The 18,273-nt window shown below is 43.4% G+C and overlaps 1 long non-coding RNA gene across 1 annotated transcript; it reads left to right on the top strand.

Annotated features, from left to right (window-relative positions):
• The first annotated feature begins 12,782 nt into the window (after positions 1-12,782).
• Positions 12,783-17,340, top strand: LOC123392629. The gene is made up of 2 exons (XR_006607381.1): positions 12,783-13,559; positions 15,526-17,340. It is a non-coding gene; the product is annotated as an uncharacterized LOC123392629 (long non-coding RNA).
• Positions 17,341-18,273: the final 933 nt, after the last annotated feature.

Raw genomic sequence — 18,273 nt, 5'->3', positions numbered from 1 at the left:
ATAAAATCTTAAAAACAAAACAAAAAACCCCTTGGGGCGCCTGGGTGCTCAGTGGTTAAAGCCTCTGCCTTCAGCTCAGGTCATGATCCCAGGGTCCTGGGATTGAGCCCGCAGGGAGCCTGCTTCCCCCCACTCCCCGCCTGCCTCTCTGTCAAATAAATAAATAAAATCTGAAAAAAAAAAAAAAAAGAAAAACAAAAAACAAACAAAAAAAACAAAACCCAGCCTTAAAACAACAACAACTGTGTTGATGAATGAATGAGTAAGTGAATGGAATAGCCCATCTCCGCAACTGTCGTGTAGTTTCAACTTTAGGCATCATTTGAGATCATGAACAGCTGTGGAAGAAATTTCCCCTGCCTTTACAGAGTAGTGGTTGAATGGCTAACCATTTAATTTGAACATCTAGGTGGCCACTTGTCTGCCCAATTAAAAGTTTCCAACCACAGTTTTGCTTGTGTACATATTACCCCTGCAATTAACCATGTGTGTAAAATACACTGGGTTTTCTGTAATAGAGGAAACAACAAGGAAACATATACCTATGGGAGAGAGGTGAGCATTAAAAAAAAAAAAAAAATCATCCGAGGAGTGAAAAACAACCGGAAAAAAAAGTTGTTTTTTTTTTTTTAAACTGAAAAAATTAATGCAGAAACTAGTGCAATTAGATAATGTTTTGTATTTTGTTTTGTTTTGTTTTTTTCCTTAGAGCACAAAGCCTCTGAGAGAGGATCTAGGCCTTGGCAAAAAAAAAAACAATAATAATAAAATAAATAAATAAATAAAATTAGGGCCCATAGGCCAACGCAAGATTTGGCCATCTAAATATCTTTACTCAGTATTTTGGTTAGCTTTTTCTGCATAATGAACTGCACCAAACTGTGGTAACTTAAAAAAAATTACTTTAATTTTTAAAAATTAAAAATGTATATTTTTAAAGCAGTTTTGGGGTCAGGGCAAAATTGAAAGGAAGGTCTAGAGATTTTCTGGGTATCCCCTGCTTGTACACTGCTCTTGCTGCCCCCAACCTCTACACAGCCTTTCCCCAACCATTTATTCCCTAGATCATACTCTTCTAGATTAAGTCAAACAATCTGATCCCTGTTGGACTCCCTCGTGTATCTGTGTCCAGCTGCTGAATGATGAAGGATGGCCTCCCTCCCGTGGCTGCTGCCTGTCCAGCTGGATAGTCTACGAGTCAAGGATGGCTTGTCTCTGTTCCCTATGGTCTCTCCAGTACAGTAGCTCCAAGTTCCTCCCCTGATGATCTCAAAGTCCCAAATGGCAATAAGAGGGCAATATACAAAATGCCTTGAGGCCCGGGCTTAGGGCCTGTGCCTATCACCAGGGCCTGAAGATAATGGTCACAGAGTTCTGCCATGGGGGAAAACTGGTTTAGGCAAAAGTAAATAATATAATCAGTAAATCAGCTGAGTCTGGCAGACATCAACCACTGAATGTAAACACGGGAGAGAGCCCAGGATTGGGAGATCTAACCAAGCACGATTAGCATACAATACTTGGGCCGTCCTTACATTAAAACTTGATTTATTTATCTCCAAGTCCAATTGAGATGAAAGCCTAAGGTCTTTCTTACTATTTTCATATAAGAAGCAAATAGAAATGGAGGTTGTAGTGTTTTTCCTTTGTCACCCAGTGGCTCACGTGGCACCGGCCACCCTTTCCACTTTGGAGACACTTCGTACTCTGAGCTTTTAGGGTAAGAATCTCTTCTCCCCAGGACTAATTGTGGGCTTCTTATAGAGCATAGGACGGTGAGTAAATGTTTAAATCTTCGTTTCTCGGTTTCCCCATCTGTGAAATAAAGCTAATTGATAGCACCCACCTCTCAAAGCCATGTGAGGGTCATGTATGGAGAAAATGCAGGATGTTTAGAGCGTCAGAAACATGGTGGGCTCTCAGTACGTGTTTTTTATTTATTATATTGCTGTTAGTGACCTCATTGATACTGGGAATCATGGTTGGTCAAATTCTACTATGAAAAAACTGTAATAATGAAACAGTTGTTTGGTATTTTATTGTTTCCCGTTTTTAAAAAAATTTAAAACAATTAATTAAATAGAATGTGTTACTGGTTTCAGTGGTAGAGGTCAGCGATCCCTCGGTTTTATAGAACACCCAGTGCTCATTATGTCACGTGCCCTTCTGAATGCCCATGATGCGGTTACCCCACACCCCCAACCTGCCTCCCCTCCAGCAACCCTCAGTTTGTTTCCTATGATGAAGAGTTTCTTGGGGCGCCTGGGTGGCTCAGTCGGTCAAGCAGCTGCCTTTAGCTCAGGTCCTGATCTCAGGATCCTGGGATTGAGCCCTGCGTGGGGCCCCCTTCTCAGCGGGAAGCCTGCTTTCCCGCTTCCCTTGGCTTGTGTTTCCTCTGTCGCTGTCTCTCTCTCTCTCAAATAAATAAATAAAACCTTTAAAAAAAAAAAAAAAGGTCTCTTACGGTTTGTCTTCCACTCTGATTTGGTCTTGTTTTATTTTTTCCTCTCTTCCCCTAGGGTCCCCTGTTTTACTAAACAGTTTTTTTTAAAAAAGGAATCTTGGGGCGACTGCCTTCCTCTCAGGTCATGATCCTGGAGTCCCGGGATCAGCTTCTGCATCGGGGTCCCAGCTCCACGGGGAGTCGGCTTCTCCCTCCGGCCTTCTCGCCTCTCCTGCTCTCTCTCTCAAATAAAATAAAATCTTTATAAATAAATAAATAAATAAATAAAAGGAATCTTAAAATTATTTTTAAACTACACACACACACACACGCACGCGCGCACATATACTTTTTTTTTGTTTTTAAAAAATATCTAATGCTACCGACAGTACACAGAATTGGTATTCTCAAGAAGGCTGGACCTCACTTCCACTTCAATTTAGCATTACAGTGGAGATCCTGGGGGTACCTGGCTAGCTCGCCCAGTAGAGGATGTGACTCTTGATTGTAAGTTTGAACCCCGTGTTGGGTGTGAAGATTACTTAAGAATAAAATCTTAAATAAATAAATAAAGGGGAGATCCTGGAGCGTGTTCCTGCATACACAATTCTGTATATATATACCCCAGTCTTGGGAAAGTATATTAGACATCTTAAATTTGTACAAAGGGATATGTCCCAGCTCCCTGGAGGCTTTGGGATTGGGATATGACTATAATGAGAACAAAGACATCATACTGATACTTGAGCGGAGGTTGATGACAGTGTGACCTCATGCTTGTCACTTAGGCCCCTCGAGCCTTGGTTTTCACACTCTACCTTCCTCAAAGACTTACGAGCGGCATGAACACTGTGTGAACAAGCACATTATTTTAAATTCCAAAATGCTGCTCATACATTATCAATTATACGCAGGAAGAACTCCCTTTTACTGGTTGGTGAATATAAACCCATTTTCAGACTCAAGAAAGATACATTAAAATTATGTTCACATTTATGGTTGAAAATCAAACATCTTACTTAATTTTAATTCCAAGCTCTTTTAATTCACCATGTTGGGGGACAGTCACTGTGTTTGAAGGAGGGTCGTGGAACCTTGCCTTTGTGGGCTCGACATAGTATTCATGATGTGAGACACAATACCTAGATTCTAATAGATACTCAAGACTTAGTGGCTCAGTGGGTTAAAGCCTCTGCCTTCAGCTCAGGTCATGATCCCAGGGTCCTGGGAACGAGTCCCTCATCGGGCTCTGCTCAGCGGGGAGCCTGCTTCTCCCTCTCTCTCCGCCTGCCTCTCGCTGCCACAGTGATCTCTCGCTGTGTGTCAAATAAATAAATAAAATCTTAAAAAAAAAAAGGATAAAATGAATGAATGAGTAAATAAATATGAGTTCACAGCTGCTTTATGTTGGAGAAGATCCTGTCCATGTTTATGGGGCTTATTTCACTACTGTAGGTCGTTCTAAACCTGTGCTCCTTTCAGAGCGGGTTCCTCAGTGTTCTCGTCTGTGGGACTGAAGTCCAATCTAGCCCAGAGAACCACACCCTTAAACAGAGCATTTAGCGCAACAGAAGCATAATAATAGCTGGCCAATGAGCTTTTGCTCTTCTCCCAGGCTCAGGGCTCTCTGTTCATTAAAAGTTTCTCTGGTTCAGAGTTTCAACTCATAGATCAGCTGATCTGGGTTTTAATGTTTCCCTGCTCTTTCCCTCACTTCTGTGTGAATTTGTGTGACTTGGTTTAACTGTCTGGACCTCCATTTTCTCATCCGTAACCTGAGGGAGCCAATAGGCCCCATCCCACTGAGTTACTGTGGGCGCCTGGGTGGCTCAAGGGGGTTAAGCCTCTGCCTTCGGCTCAGGTCATGATCTCAGGGTCGTGGGATCAAGCCCCACATCGGGCTCTCTGCTCAGCAGGGAGCCTGCTTTCTCCCCCTGCCTCTCTTCCTACTTGTGATTTCTGCCAAATAAATAAAGAAAATCTTAAAAAAAAAAAAAAAGGTTGTGTTTGCCTAATACTTATTGGTACTTATTAAATGTCAGTCACATTCTCTTCCCTTACCATTGCCCCTAGAATCCATTGAGGTAGGTAAACTATGTCATAAAAATAGATCCCACCCAACGCAATAAAGCGATTCCTCTGTGAATGACGTATGTGTACACATGTATCCTTTTACAAACATCTTCAGTTTTTCTGGATTGTCCTTTATGCAAAAATCTCTGTACAGTCCTGGTCCAGGATACAAGGAGATGAAGAAATACAACAGACTTGGGCCAATAGGAAATAGTAGTAGAATATAAAAAGGAAGGATTTTTTTTTTAGCAAGGATGGCTCACACATTATTATCTTTTTGAAGAACTTAGTTGTTCTTCAGGGAGGGACTAGCTCCATAGCCAATAAATTCAGGAAACACAATCTCCTCCCTCTGAAAATCCAGAGCACGTTTCCTGTGCCGGTCTGACCACAGGAACAGTTGCTGTCGTGTCCTCTATCCTTACTAACATTGTGAAACATCGTCTGGATATCCGTAGCATCCTGCGGTGTCTGTAAGCACTCTAGCAAACATGGAGTTTGGGCATCTGAACCTGAAGACACCTTCCTTCGAGCCGGGGGTAACATTCCAGGAGGCAAGGCAGATGAATGACCATCTCATTAATTTTTCAACTGATTCATGTGGTTGGGTGCAGAGATAACTTTAAAGGCTGAATCACAAAGGCAGACGACCTGGTGACTAGCAACTGGTACTAGGAAAAAGAAAGGTGCTGTATGCAGAGAGCCCCAAAGGCTCTCCATCCTTGTAGCACAGCCCCATTCTGGGTACCGCTCTGTTGCCCCAGGGCGAGGAGCAGAGGTGAGCCTCCGTGGTATCCTGTGGTGCTTGTTTGTATAGTAAGTGTGAACTGTTCTAACCAGGGCGATCACTCAATCTGGGGTCAACACTCACCATTATTTAATTGAGAAAGTTGTTTATTCAGCTTTCATAGTTACACTTTGCTTTTTCTCATTCCCACTCTGCACTAAGTTGTCTCTCTGCTTCACGCATGCCTCATTCTTCGGAAAAGAGGTTTTTATTGTTGGTTAAACCACCTGTGTGCAGCTTTTTTTTTTTTTTCTTTAAGATTGTATTTATTTATTTGTCAGCAAGAGACCGCACAAGCAGGGGGGAAGCAGCAGAGAGAGGGAGAAGCAGGCTTTCTGTTAGCAGGGCACCCCATCTGGGTCCGGGACTCGATCTCAGGACCCTGGGATCATGACCTGAGCCGAAGGCAGAGGCTTTAACCCACTGAGCCACCCAGGCATCCCTGCCACTTGTGTTCAGTTTATTTTTTATTTTATTAATTTTTTAAAAAGATTTTATTTATTTATTTGACAGAGAGAAATCACAAGTAGATGGAGAGGCAGGCAGAGAGAGGGGGAAGCAGGCTCCCTGCTGAGCAGAGAGCCCGATGCAAGACTTGATCCCAGGACCCTGAGATCATGACCTGAGCTGAAGGCAGCGGCTTAACCCACTGAGCCACCCAGGTGCCCCTTGTGTTCAGTTTAAAGAAAAGTTCCCAGAGTAAAAATCATGAAGATTGTACCACACAGAAAAGGGCACTCCCAACATCTTATGAAAGTCATTCTTGACTTTTCTTGCACACAGTAATTTTACAAGAATTCTGTGCTCTAAGTCCTAGACCTTGCTTTTTCTTTTTTTTTCTTAATAATAATAAACATAGATAAACATTATTTTTGTTAATGGCCCAAAATATGCCACCGCGTGGCTTTGTCATGGTTTATGTAATCCTCTGTGCATTTTTGAGAAACCTTCTGGTTGTTTGCAACTTGTAATTATTCCAAATTGGGCCTTGTTCAAACACACTTGTGTAGGGCGCTTTTTACACGTGAGAAATGTTTCCCTTAAGGGAAATCTCTAAAGGTGAGATATCTGCATCGAAGTGCACCTGTATCTTATATTTGCCTCCATATTGCCAAATTGCCTTCCAGAAAGGTTACACCGGATGACCTCCATTCCAAATGTGCAAGAAATTGCTTCTTTTGATACCTGCAATCTTTAAACCATTTATAAGACCACTCTCGATCTCCACTTTAATGTATGACTATCCCTAGGGAAAAGATGTGTTCTGTTGTAAAGTGGATCACTTCCAAGGGGGAAAAAATGCCTGCAATACAGAAACCAGTTAATTTTCCATTTTGTCCACCTACTGCCAAATGATAAGCGTGAACGTCCCTTTCAGGGAATTGCCAGTGTTTCAAGCAGCACAGAGATCAAATCTGAGCTCAGTACTGTGACACAAACACAAATGGGACAAAGTTGCCTCTTCTCCAAGATTTCTAAGGCTTGGGAAATCCTAAATGAGTGTCTTTAAATAGATGCGAATCTATGAAGTTAAAGATTTCATTATTTCTCGGACAATGAGCAACTTGCTAATGCAAAAGTGGATACCATCTCCCAAGCCTGCTTTGTATATAACCTTTCTAAAATGATTGACTGGGTATGTCCAAAAGAACAGGTTTCTGATGCTGGGGTTTCCCTTTATTTATTTATTTATTTATCATTTAAAAAATCGATTAATTAATTAATTTTTTAAAAGATTTTATTTATTTATTTGACAAAATGAGATCACAAGTAGGCAGAGAGGCAGGCAGAGAGAGAGGAGGAAGCAGGCTCCCTGCTGAGCAGAGAGCCCCATGCGGGGCTCGATTCCAGGACTCCAGGACCCTGGGATCATGACCTGAGTCTAAGGCAGAGGCTTAACCCACTGAGCCACCCAGGCGCCCCGCTGGGTTTTCCTTCAGACAAGAGCACTCTTCTATATGATGCCTCCTTCCTGGCAGCTAGGAAATATTCAGTAACACTGAGTGGAGTGGATGCACAGCATATGCAAAGTTAAGAAATAAAGTGTCCTCCCTATCAGTCAGAATCTATCTAACCAGCCAGAGTTATGCAGGAGCTATTAATAGGTAACCAGAGGGTCTAAGTATATGCTGGGAGCAAATCCTTCCTGGATGCTCATGTTTTCCAGAAGCAGCGACAGCAAACCGGTGGCCAAGGTTTTATTGTTTTTTTGTTGCCCTTGTTGTTGTTTTTGGTTTTTGCTCTGGTGGCATTTAAACATCTTGAAACAGTTGCCAACATTTCTCAAGTCACCTTTCCATAAAAATCTGGATTTCTTGCTTTTCTCAACAAAACGTGAGCTCGGGCCAGACCAAGTCCCAGCACGCAGCCCCATGGCAATAGAGGGCCAAGGGTGAACGGCGGCCCCTCCCCCAGACTGCCGTAGTCCCCACCGGGCTGCCAGGCTCCCCTCTCCCCCTGCCTGGTCTCCGCTTGCAGCTGGAGTTTGCCACACCTTTTTTTTTTTTTCTTTAAGTTTGGAATGTGTCCCTTGGAGGTCTTCTTATCTTAGATTATTACCCCCATTCAAAGAAACTTAACTTGCCTTCTGTCTCCCTGATTTCTAAAAGACTGTGTTCCTTCTGAGCTTTCCTCGAGAGCTTCTATTTTGTTCTTTGTCTTCACCAGACTAGCTGGGACAACTCTCTAGAGAGACGGTCTCTCCGCAAACTCTCTACTGCAGCTTGGTGACAATCAAAGATATTGGAATACTTTCTCCCGGGCACGTGGCTGGGGGAGGGGAGATTCCGAGAACCGAAAAGACACAGTATGATGGAGAGTTATTGCTCAATCTTCCTGCTCTCGGCCAATCCTGGTTGTCACACTAACCCCAGCAAGACATTTACTTGAAATATTTATTTGGGGGAGGGTGGGGGGGTGAGGTGGGAATCTTGATTCTACCCAGCTTTAAGGAAAAAAAAAAAAAGCTGTTGACTATTATATAATTAGATACCAAAATACAGAGGAACATTCTTAATACTTTGCGATCAGAAAAGCAGACATTTTAGACTTCGCAGATCACATATGAGATAAGCACATCACCCATCCCCCACCTCCCCTAATAACATAAGAATACATGCCAAACTTCTATAACCAATTTGTAGATCGTCTAAATCGATTCATTTTTTCCTCCAACAGTAGGTGCTGGGTGTCAATGGACATTTTTCCTACCAAAATGCTTCCTGTCCCCAAACTATTAATTTTGTTTTTATGAATAATACAGTATGCCCCAGTTATTATTTAGTTTGATTGTATGCTAGCCTCATGCTCTGCATTTTAATTTAAGTGTAACTGCTCAGGAAAAATGCAAATCTCTTCTATTCAAATTCAAAAGAAAATAAATGGATTTTTTATGGCCTAAAGGATCTATTCATTACCAAATCATTTATCTTTTCAGAAGGAACAGTTTATATATCCAATATGCTCCAGTGCTGTCTTTATTTTCTTCATTTTTTCTCCTTTGATAAATATGCTTGCTCTTTCAAATCTCCCTTGAATCTCTGCCGATAGGGGCAGCTTATAGCCGACTGAACAAGAAAATAATTAATAGCATCAAGCAGAAAGCAAAGGTTGCATAAGAAAGCTTGCACATATTGGATTTTTAAAAAATAATCATAAACAACTCTAAAACTTGGATTGCAATGTTAAAAAAAAAAGCTACAAGCCTGGCCTTATCAGAGTTAAATGACACAAAGGGGAAGGAAAAGACAGAAGTCCGGGGCTCTTACACAGACGTGCTTTTTGTGACTCGTGTTGCTGATTGCCTTAAGAGCTGGGAACACTCGTGTTCTCATCGTACGCTCTGACTTGGCTTCTAGCATTATCTGCTATTAGAAGTTTGGCATTTCGAGGGCCAGCCTGTATTTTTTTCTTTTTTAAACTGAACACCGATTTATGTATCTTGATTAAAGAAACCGGTTTAGAGAGCGTGGCTTCCGGGAGGTGGAGGGGGGTTGGAATTCACAGACAGCTGTGATACACAAAACAATTTCCACTAAATACCTTTCATCTTAGCAGCTCCAAAGGGACCGGACCGGCTTCCTCCTGAATTAGGAAGGCCCTTCAGTGAGAAATAGTGATGGCAGGTGTGAGTTTGTGGCCTTTTTCTTTTCTCAGATATTTGCCTTTTCCTGGTATACTGTACTTGAAAAATCTTACGATTGCGTCGAAGTTATGCAGAACCTTGACTTTTCCCGTTCATGTTTTATGTATTCAGTCGGATTTCAGGGCAAACTGAATGGATTTCTTTGTTCAGACTAGATTAAGTCCAGATAGATAATCTAGTTGAGTTATGGCTACATTGTTCAAATAATGCTAATTACAGTGTTTACAATACAAAGGCAGATTTCAGTGTTCATTTGGAAGACGGGAAAAATCATCTGCCCAGCCCCAAAACGTGGCGGCCCTCTCTAACTTGCTCCCCAAAGGCTGTTTTAAAGACTGGTTTTCAAAGAATTGTTTACCTTGAAATTTTGAACACCAGCCTCTCTGTAGTAATCCCGGGGCTGGGGGGGCTGAGGGCTTCCCAAAACAAAATTCGGGTTTCAAAAGGTGATAGAAGGATCTTTGAGGGAAGAACCTATGGGGCTGGGACTCCAGGGCCAGGGCCAGAGCCCGCCAGAGAACGTCTAATAAGTAACTCCTTATTAGACAGAAAGAAACCAGGCCTTTCCGAAGTGCTTCTATTAAGCGCTGTGTGTTTCTTATACAGAGAAGTTATGGGATTAGGATGGGAAGGGAAATGAGGGGGCACAGAAGCAAATGTTTACCTAGGCTACTTCACTTCTTTCTGGATGCTGGCTTGGCTCTTTTGCCATTTTCCCTCCATTTTGTGATTTATTTGGGAAATTCCTGAGGTGGGAGCCAAGTGATGGATCAAGCTCTTGGCAGCAGAAAGGAAAACGAATAACGCCCTGGACTGTATTTAGCAGGTGATCATGCAGAATACAGGAAGCTAGATGGAGGGTCGATTTAATCATAATCATAAAGGATTTCATCATAAAAAGAAATAACTATTGCCAGGCTGACTCCGAAGTGATAAAATACTGAACGCAAGGCACAGATTATTTAGGGAATGTGTGCAGGATTTTTCTGCCTAAATCACCTGTCACTCAGGGTCTGGGCGACTTGATGAGGTGAGTAGACAAAAACAGCTCCTCTTGAGGAAGGAAAGAAAAGGCATGAGAATCGCCATGGCAAGGACCACTTTCTTGTGTAATATGTCAAAAACAGAGAATAGATTATGCTTAAAAAAAAAAAAAAATCAGGTGTAACCTACAAATAGGATCCTGAGGCAGATTTAAAATGTTTCCTAGGGATGCCTGGTTGGTTCAGACAGTTAAGTGTCTACTTTTGGCTCAGGTCATGATCGCAGGGTCCTGGGATGGAGCCCTGTGTCACCCCCTCTCTGTTCAGCCGGGAGCCTGGTTCTCCTTCTCCCTCTGCTGCTCCCCCTGCTAGTGCTCTCTCTTGCTCTCTCTCTGCCAAATAAATAAAATCTTAAAAACAAAAAAAAAAGTTTCCTATAAGGGAGATGAGCTAGACAATAGGCAACGTTTGAATAAGACTATTGAATTAAAGAAGAGTCCTGTATCAATGCTTATCTCATGATTTGGTGATTATCTGTGATTATGTAAGAGAATGTTATTTTTAAACAAACAAACAAAAAAATACACCTAACAAGGGGCCAAACAAAACAAAACAAAACAAAACAAAAACCTGGGAATGTGGGAAGACAGCTAACTTTTGCTTGTCACCACATTTCCAGGAATTGTCCACAACTGGGAGCTCCTGTGATTTCACACAGATAATAATTTTAGAAGAGAAAGTGAACTCTTCGATTGTTGGGCTGACCCGCTCTGCTGGGCTGACCCGCTCTTGCTGCTGGGCAAATTAATGAAGCACTTGCTTTGCACCTCCATTCCCTCGGCTACAACACTGGTTTAATCATAGCTCATCCCATCTACCCCTGACCTTTGAACACCAGCGTGTGAATGCTGACGCCCCACACAGCCAAAAGTCCAAGAATACTTTTTTTTTTTTTTTTTTTGAGCTCCACACTGTCTAGTGTGGGGCTCGAACTCACAACTCTGAGATCTGTCACTTGCTTTACCTACTGAGCCAGTCAGGCTCCCCATGAATAACTTTTGACTTCCACACAGTTTAACTACTAATAGGCTACTGTTGACCAGAAGCCTAATTGGTAACATCTGTTTTGTATGTTATATGGATTATGAACTGTATTTTTACAGTAAAGTAAGCTGGAGAAAAAATGTTGTTAAGAAAATCATAAGGAAGAGAAAATACATTTATAGCACTGTGCTATATATATATATATTTACATACATATATATATATTTACATACATATATATATATATTTTTTTTTTTCTTTCCATGTATAAGTGGACCTGCACAGTTCAAACCTGTGTTACTGAAGGGTCAGCTGTGGTTGTCACAAGGATTCAAGGAGAAATGCACACAGAGCATTCCACTAGCACCCGGCTCAAGGCAGTTATCAGAAGTGGTCTGATAGATGGTCATGATTTTAACGTTATTTCTAGAGCTTCCATTTTGATGAGTTGGCTTTTGTGTGTTTGGTAATAACCTAAAATAGCATGGCTTGCCTGCAAATCCATGGACCTGGAAGATGTTCGTGCGCTGTAGAAAACACAGTGTTGGGAAGTTGGACTTAATTCTTACCAAGATAAACACCTTTATAATTACATGGAGGTTACGTTCTTTCCTGGTGGGAAAAGAATATATGAAAAGCATAATCAACTTGGGCTTGGGGGAATAAAGCTATATTGGTAATAGTGAGTAGCTATTGGTTTATGTGTGTAAGGGGAAGAGGGAGGGGGCACCTGGCTGGCTCAGTTGGTAGAGCCTAGGACTCTTGATCTTGGGCTCGTGAGTTCAAGTCCCACTGTGGGTGCAGAGCTTACTTACCCAAAAAAAAAGGGTAGGGGGAGGAAGATGTCCACAAACAGACACTTAATAGTAATGCACTAACAGCAGCCCTGGTGAATATAGCGGAGCCCAGCTTCCAGAACCTTCCACTGAAATGGTTCTTTTTTTTTTTTTTTTTTTTAAGATTTTATTTATTTAACAGAGAGGGAGCGAGCACAGGCAGACAGAATGGCAGGCAGAGGCAGAGGGAGAAGCAGGCTCCCTGCCGAGCAAGGAGCCCGATGTGGGACTCGATCCTAGGACGCTGGGATCATGACCTGAGCCGAAGGCAGCCGCTCAACCAACTGAGCCACCCAGGTGTCCCTTCCACTGAAATGCTTCTTGACGGGTGAATCCTGCAGGTCCTGTAAGTTTCACAGCTTCAGCTAATTTTTCACAGTCTAGATTCTGGGGGTTGCTGAGAAAGGGAAAGAGCATTACAAATGTGATTTCAGCTGTTACTCCTTGCCCTCTTTCTTTCAACCAGAAAGGCGGTAGCTGTTCAGAGGAGAAAACCAGGAAGGCTCTGCGGCCACCAGCATGAAGTAGAACAGGGACAGACCTCCACAGCCCTCTGCCCAGAAGTGTCAACGTTTTCGGCGGCTGGTTGTAAGCAGTGAACACGTTTCCTGAACATCTACTTATCTACTTGCTAATGCACTCTGGTGTCATTTGAGGACAGGAGTATCACCATGTCCCTTTCTGCGCGGTGCACATCACTGCGGGAGCTGTCAACTATCCTTGAAGCAATTGGAGTATCAGATGATATGGAAAGGCACGCTCTGAGAGGGACAGATAAGGCCTCGGAGGGGCCGTGCAACAGGCCGGGGCTGATTGCAAAAGACTGAAAAGGTCAAAAGTGTCGGGAGAACTAACCAATGATATTATCAGCAGTGTCACGGCTGATCTGAACTTCAGATCCACCCGCCCTGCGTTAAGAGTCCTGGTGACCATCGTTGGACAGGCCCTGCCACCTTGAGCGGGCTCTTTAAGGGTTGGGAAGCCTTTGTTTTCTGATCTGCAAAATGGGGTGATAATGCATGTGCCGAAGAAGTGACAGAAGGATTAAAAGAGAAAATGAAAGGACAACACCCTCGAGAAAGGACCGCCGCTTTTTCTATGATTACGGGTTATTTAGCAGTTTTGGAGAGAAGGCAGGATGTCACCATTCCCAGCAGAATTGAAGGCTGCCAGTGGTAACCCAGGAGGCCTTAAAGCATCTGCAGACCTGTGTTGGCTTCGCGGAGTTTTTAAACGTTTTTGGAATGAGGTGGGTTCACGTACACATTCAGACATTCCCTAGAAAAACAGGAAAAGCGGGCAACTTTGGGTTCCTATCCTTCCACATGGCCACCTCTGCTAAGTAACGGCGACTTGACTTGGCTTGGGTCGGCAGGAACTTTGGTAGGATCCATTACCCCTCAGGATCTTCCCTGATCCTTTTGGCATTTGAGTTTCACTCTCTTTTTGAGTTTCTTTCTTTCTTTTTTTTTAAAGATTTTATTTATTTGACAGAGAGAGATCACAAGTAGGCAGAGAGGCAGACAGAGAGAGAGAGAGAGAGGGGAGGAAGCAGGCTCCCCCGCTGAGCAGAGAGCCAGATGTGGGGCTCGATCCCAGGACCCTAGGATCATGACCTGAGCCGAAGGCAGAGGCTTTAACCCACTGAGCCACCCAGGCACCTCGTGAGTTTCAGACTCTTGAGTTAACTTCTTCCTATGCTACCTGCATTGAAGGGGATGGATGTTCACAGACGAAACTGGATGATTCGGCCATAAAGAAGAATGAAATCTGGCCCCTTGCAACGACATGTTAGGAGCTAGAGAGTTATCACGTTAGGCGAAACAGTCAGCCAGAGAAAGACAAATGCCCTATGATCGCACCCCTATGCGGTATTTAGGAAACCAAACAAGCGAGCGAAGGGAGGAAAAAGGGAGGCAAGCCAAGAAACAGACGTTTAACTTTAGGGAACACACTGATGGTCATCAGCGGAGAGGTGGGGGGATGGGGGAAACGGGGAATGAGGACCAAGGGGGACACTTATCAGGATCACAGGATGACGTGGGAAAGTGTTGAAGCATTATATTGTACACCTGAAATGAGCTTAACAGTTTATGTTAACTAACTGGAATTAAAAAAACAAAACAAAACAAAAAAAACTTAAAAAAAAACAACCCACAGAAGGTATCCACGGTAGAATCTGCGGCATCACTAGGATGGCGTTTTAGGGAGTGTTGCGGATTCTTCTGCAGCGTACTGTGGGACACGGAACAGAGTTTTTCAAACTCCAGTTATGTATCAGAATCCCCTGGAGGCCTCATTAAAGTGCAGGTCGCTGGACCACCCCCAGAGTTTCAGATTCAGTAAGTCTGGGGTGGGGCTGAGATTCTGCATTTTTCTCAGGTTCTGGGGTGATGCCCATAGGGCCTAGGGCCGGACTGGGATCCACATTTGGGCATCCACAGACCTATAAAATGGATATCTTTACTTTGCTTTCTTTGCAACAAGGGTACTTGCTTGCTTTAAAATAAAATGCAGGGGCGTCTGGGTGGCTCAGTGGGTTAAAGCCTCTGCCTTCAGCTCAGGTCATGATCCCAGGGTCCTGGGATCAAGGCCTGTGTCAGGCTCTCTGCTTGGTGGGGAGCCTGCTTCCCCCCCCCCCGTCTGTCTGTCTGTCTGTCTGTCTGTCAAATAAATAAATAAAATCTTTAAATATAAAATAAAATAAAATAAAATAAAATAAAATAAAATAAAATAAAATAAAATACATACACTGCGGGAAGGGATAGAGTCGAAAGTGACCATCTGTAGTTTTCCCACTAGGAAACTGCAGTCAGTAATTAATTTCTACCCTTCCAGAAGAATTAAGGAAAGAAGTTAATTTTTTTTTTAAAAGTCGCTGTTTGTTTCTTTACAAACCCATGTGTTGAAGCCATACCATATAGTTTAAGAGCAGTGAAGTTTTCTTTTTTTTTCCTCTCTCTCTCTCTCTCTCCCTTTTTTTTTTTAGATTTTATTTGTTTGTTTGTCAGAGAGAGACAGAGCACAAGTAGGGGAAGCAGCAGGCAGAGGGAGAAGCAGACTCCACGCTGAGCAAGGAGACTGACATGGGACTCGATCCCAGGACCCTAAGATCCTGACCTGAGCCGAAGGCAGGGGCTAAACTGACTGAGCCCCTTTATTTTATTTATTTTATTTTATTTTAACCCAGGCACCCCTTTATTTTTATTTTCTAGACTGGCTTGAGGCTATGACAAATGAAACAGAAGCAGCACGTGACGGCCCGAGGAAGGTAAAATGAACACTGGGGTAGACGTAGGTCCATGGCGTTCCCCCGCTGTGCTCAGCGATGACCTCAGTTTAACTGCCGCAGCAGCTCAGCGTGCGAGCCTTTAGCAAGGCACGTGACTCGTGTAAGGTCACACCTCTAGTGCAGTGGAGTTGGGATTCGAACAGAGCAACCTTTGTGATCAACCACTACCCGTTCCTCTGCCTACCTTTCCGAGTTGACATTGACTGATTGTTCATTAGATGCCGGACGCTTGCTGAGCGTTGGGGAGCTTGAAGATCTCCGGGATGTAAACCTCAGTGGGGTCCCAGCTCCCTGTTCTTGTGGTCACAGATTGTCCCCATGGACTGTTTCCCCAGGGAAAGGTGTGCACAGACACACACACACACACACACACACCATTTGGGGCACGATTTCCGGGGTTTCACAGTCATCCCCCATACTTACTTATGAGCCTGTCTCCTTGCCTCCCAATGAGGGACCCTCGATCTTGTGAAATAATGCCCGAGATTTGCCCCCATGGTGGTGTGACTGTGTGTGAGACTTAGCTGAGGCATGGTTTAGTGTCTTATAAACTATGTGAATGAACATTCCGGCTCAGCCCTCCATCTCTAGTATACGGAGTTATTAGACACGGGGCTGGCGTGTGTGCTGGCGTGTGTGGGGCAGGTGCCTGGGCCCTCGCCCTCAGAAGGCCCCACATTTGATGCTCTGCTGTTGCTGTCTTTTGAGATTCCTCAGAATTTCTGAACACCGGTCCCTGTAAATGATGGAGCTGGTCCTTCTTAGACGCCGTGGCAACCACAGGAGACCCTTGCAAATACGTAATTACTGGGCCGATTCGGGTCCATCTCACTGTTAAAGTGACCCAGGAGTGATGGGTTCTAGCTTGACCCATCACAGGTAAAGGAAACATTCTGCACACGCACTCAGGCCTTCAAACGGCTGGCTTTGAGCCATTAGTGGGCCTCCTCGGTGAGTGATGAATCTAGAATTATGCCTATTTGTATAAATTCCCCATCTATTTTAAACACACAAAAAGTTGAGTCTCTGGGGACCTGGCCCAGCTGTACCGATATTTTCTTTCTGAAAACACCGAGCTGTTGTCTCACGTATTCTGGTATTCTCGCGCGGAGGCATTTTGATCTTGGTTGAGCTCCCAGGTCACGGCAGAGTCCAGCTCCTAATGATCATGGGTCTGATGGGATCCCCCCGGATGGGGCTGCGTCCGCGGGGAGCTCCCCAGCTTCCTCAGGATGGCGGTGGTGTGGCTGGGGGTGCGGGGAGCAGGGCGCGGCCTGTGCTTTCTCACAGCTGGAAGCAGGTGGCCTGTGGGTGAGGCCACGGTCGCTGCGTTCTGGGCTCCGGAGTGCTTCTCCTTCACGGCCAGTCCTGTGAGGAAGCTGGCCCCGCAGGCCGCCAGTCAGAAACTCCGATTCCACCTTCAAAGCTCTTTGACCCAAGCCGCTTCACTGCCCGGGGTTCTGCGCGCTGCCGAACGGCAAGGATTTAAGAACAAAATGGATTGCTAACTCAAAAGAGAACTGAAAGTTTTCTATTTATGTACTTAAAAAAAAAAAAAAAATCTGGTACCGTTAAATGCTAAAATACTACATTTTCCAATTAGTCTTCTCTAATAAAATACTTCTCACCTTTCTCTGTGCCAAATGGCCTCCTGTTCCCATAACTATTTGATTTAGGAGGAAAGGAGTTTTTTGAAACTATATTATTATATTATTAGAATTAAAATTAAATTTGTTGTTTCTTGCTATATTGCCTATGGCGCTTTTGACCTTTCTCATTTTACCGGTTGGTGTGGTTTTTTTTCCTTTCCGTGGGAAAACCCTGCGGCCTGCCCTTGCTTCTTCCTTCTTCCCTCTCTCCCTCCCTCTTTCTCTTTTATTCATTTTTAAAAGATTTTACTTATTTATTTGACAGACAGAGATCACAAGTAGGCAGAGAGGCGGGGGTGGGGGGGTGGGTGGGAAAGCAGGCTCCCTGCTGAGCGGAGAGCCCGATGCGGGGCTCGATCCCAGGACGCTGGGATCATGACCTGAGCCGAAGGCAGAAGCTTTAACCCACTGAGCCACCCAGGCGCCCCTCTTTTTCCCTTTTAAAATCAATCCAACTAGCTTCTCATTTTTGTGTGTTATGAGTTGCTCCATAATTTCAGGCATGAGCTGGCTTCCTCCCACGAGTAACTCATTAATAATAATAATAATAATAATAATAATAATAATACACTGTACTTAAAAATACATCTCTTAGGGGCGCCTGGCGGGCTCAGGCCGTTAGACCATGTGACTCTTGATCTTAGGGGTCGTGAGTTTAAGCTTCATGTTGGGCACAGAGCTTACTTTAAAAAAAAGTATATATATATTATATACATAACATATATATAGTAATTGAGTTTGATTGCATTAAATATAACTTGCCAACTGGAAGTTGAAAGAAATTCCCAAGTATGTTTTTAAACACCCAAGTACTAGGTTCGTGACTGGCACTGAGATCACTGAGCCAATGAAAACACAGGCTGAAAAACGATTCCCTCATTCTGAACATGCATTGACGTCCTGTGCTAAGAACTTTATTATTTAAAAAAAATATATATATTTATATATTTATAAATATATATTTATATATTATATACATAATATAATAATTTATAAGATATTAATAATATAATAATATATTA

The sequence above is a fragment of the Mustela putorius genome, unplaced genomic scaffold (genome assembly GCF_011764305.1).
Source record: "Mustela putorius furo isolate JIRA1106 unplaced genomic scaffold, ASM1176430v1.1 tig00000592_pilon_pilon_pilon, whole genome shotgun sequence".
NCBI lineage: Eukaryota > Metazoa > Chordata > Mammalia > Carnivora > Mustelidae > Mustela > Mustela putorius.
Note: the sequence above shows the minus strand (reverse complement) of the source record. Positions and strands in the feature narration are given on the sequence as shown.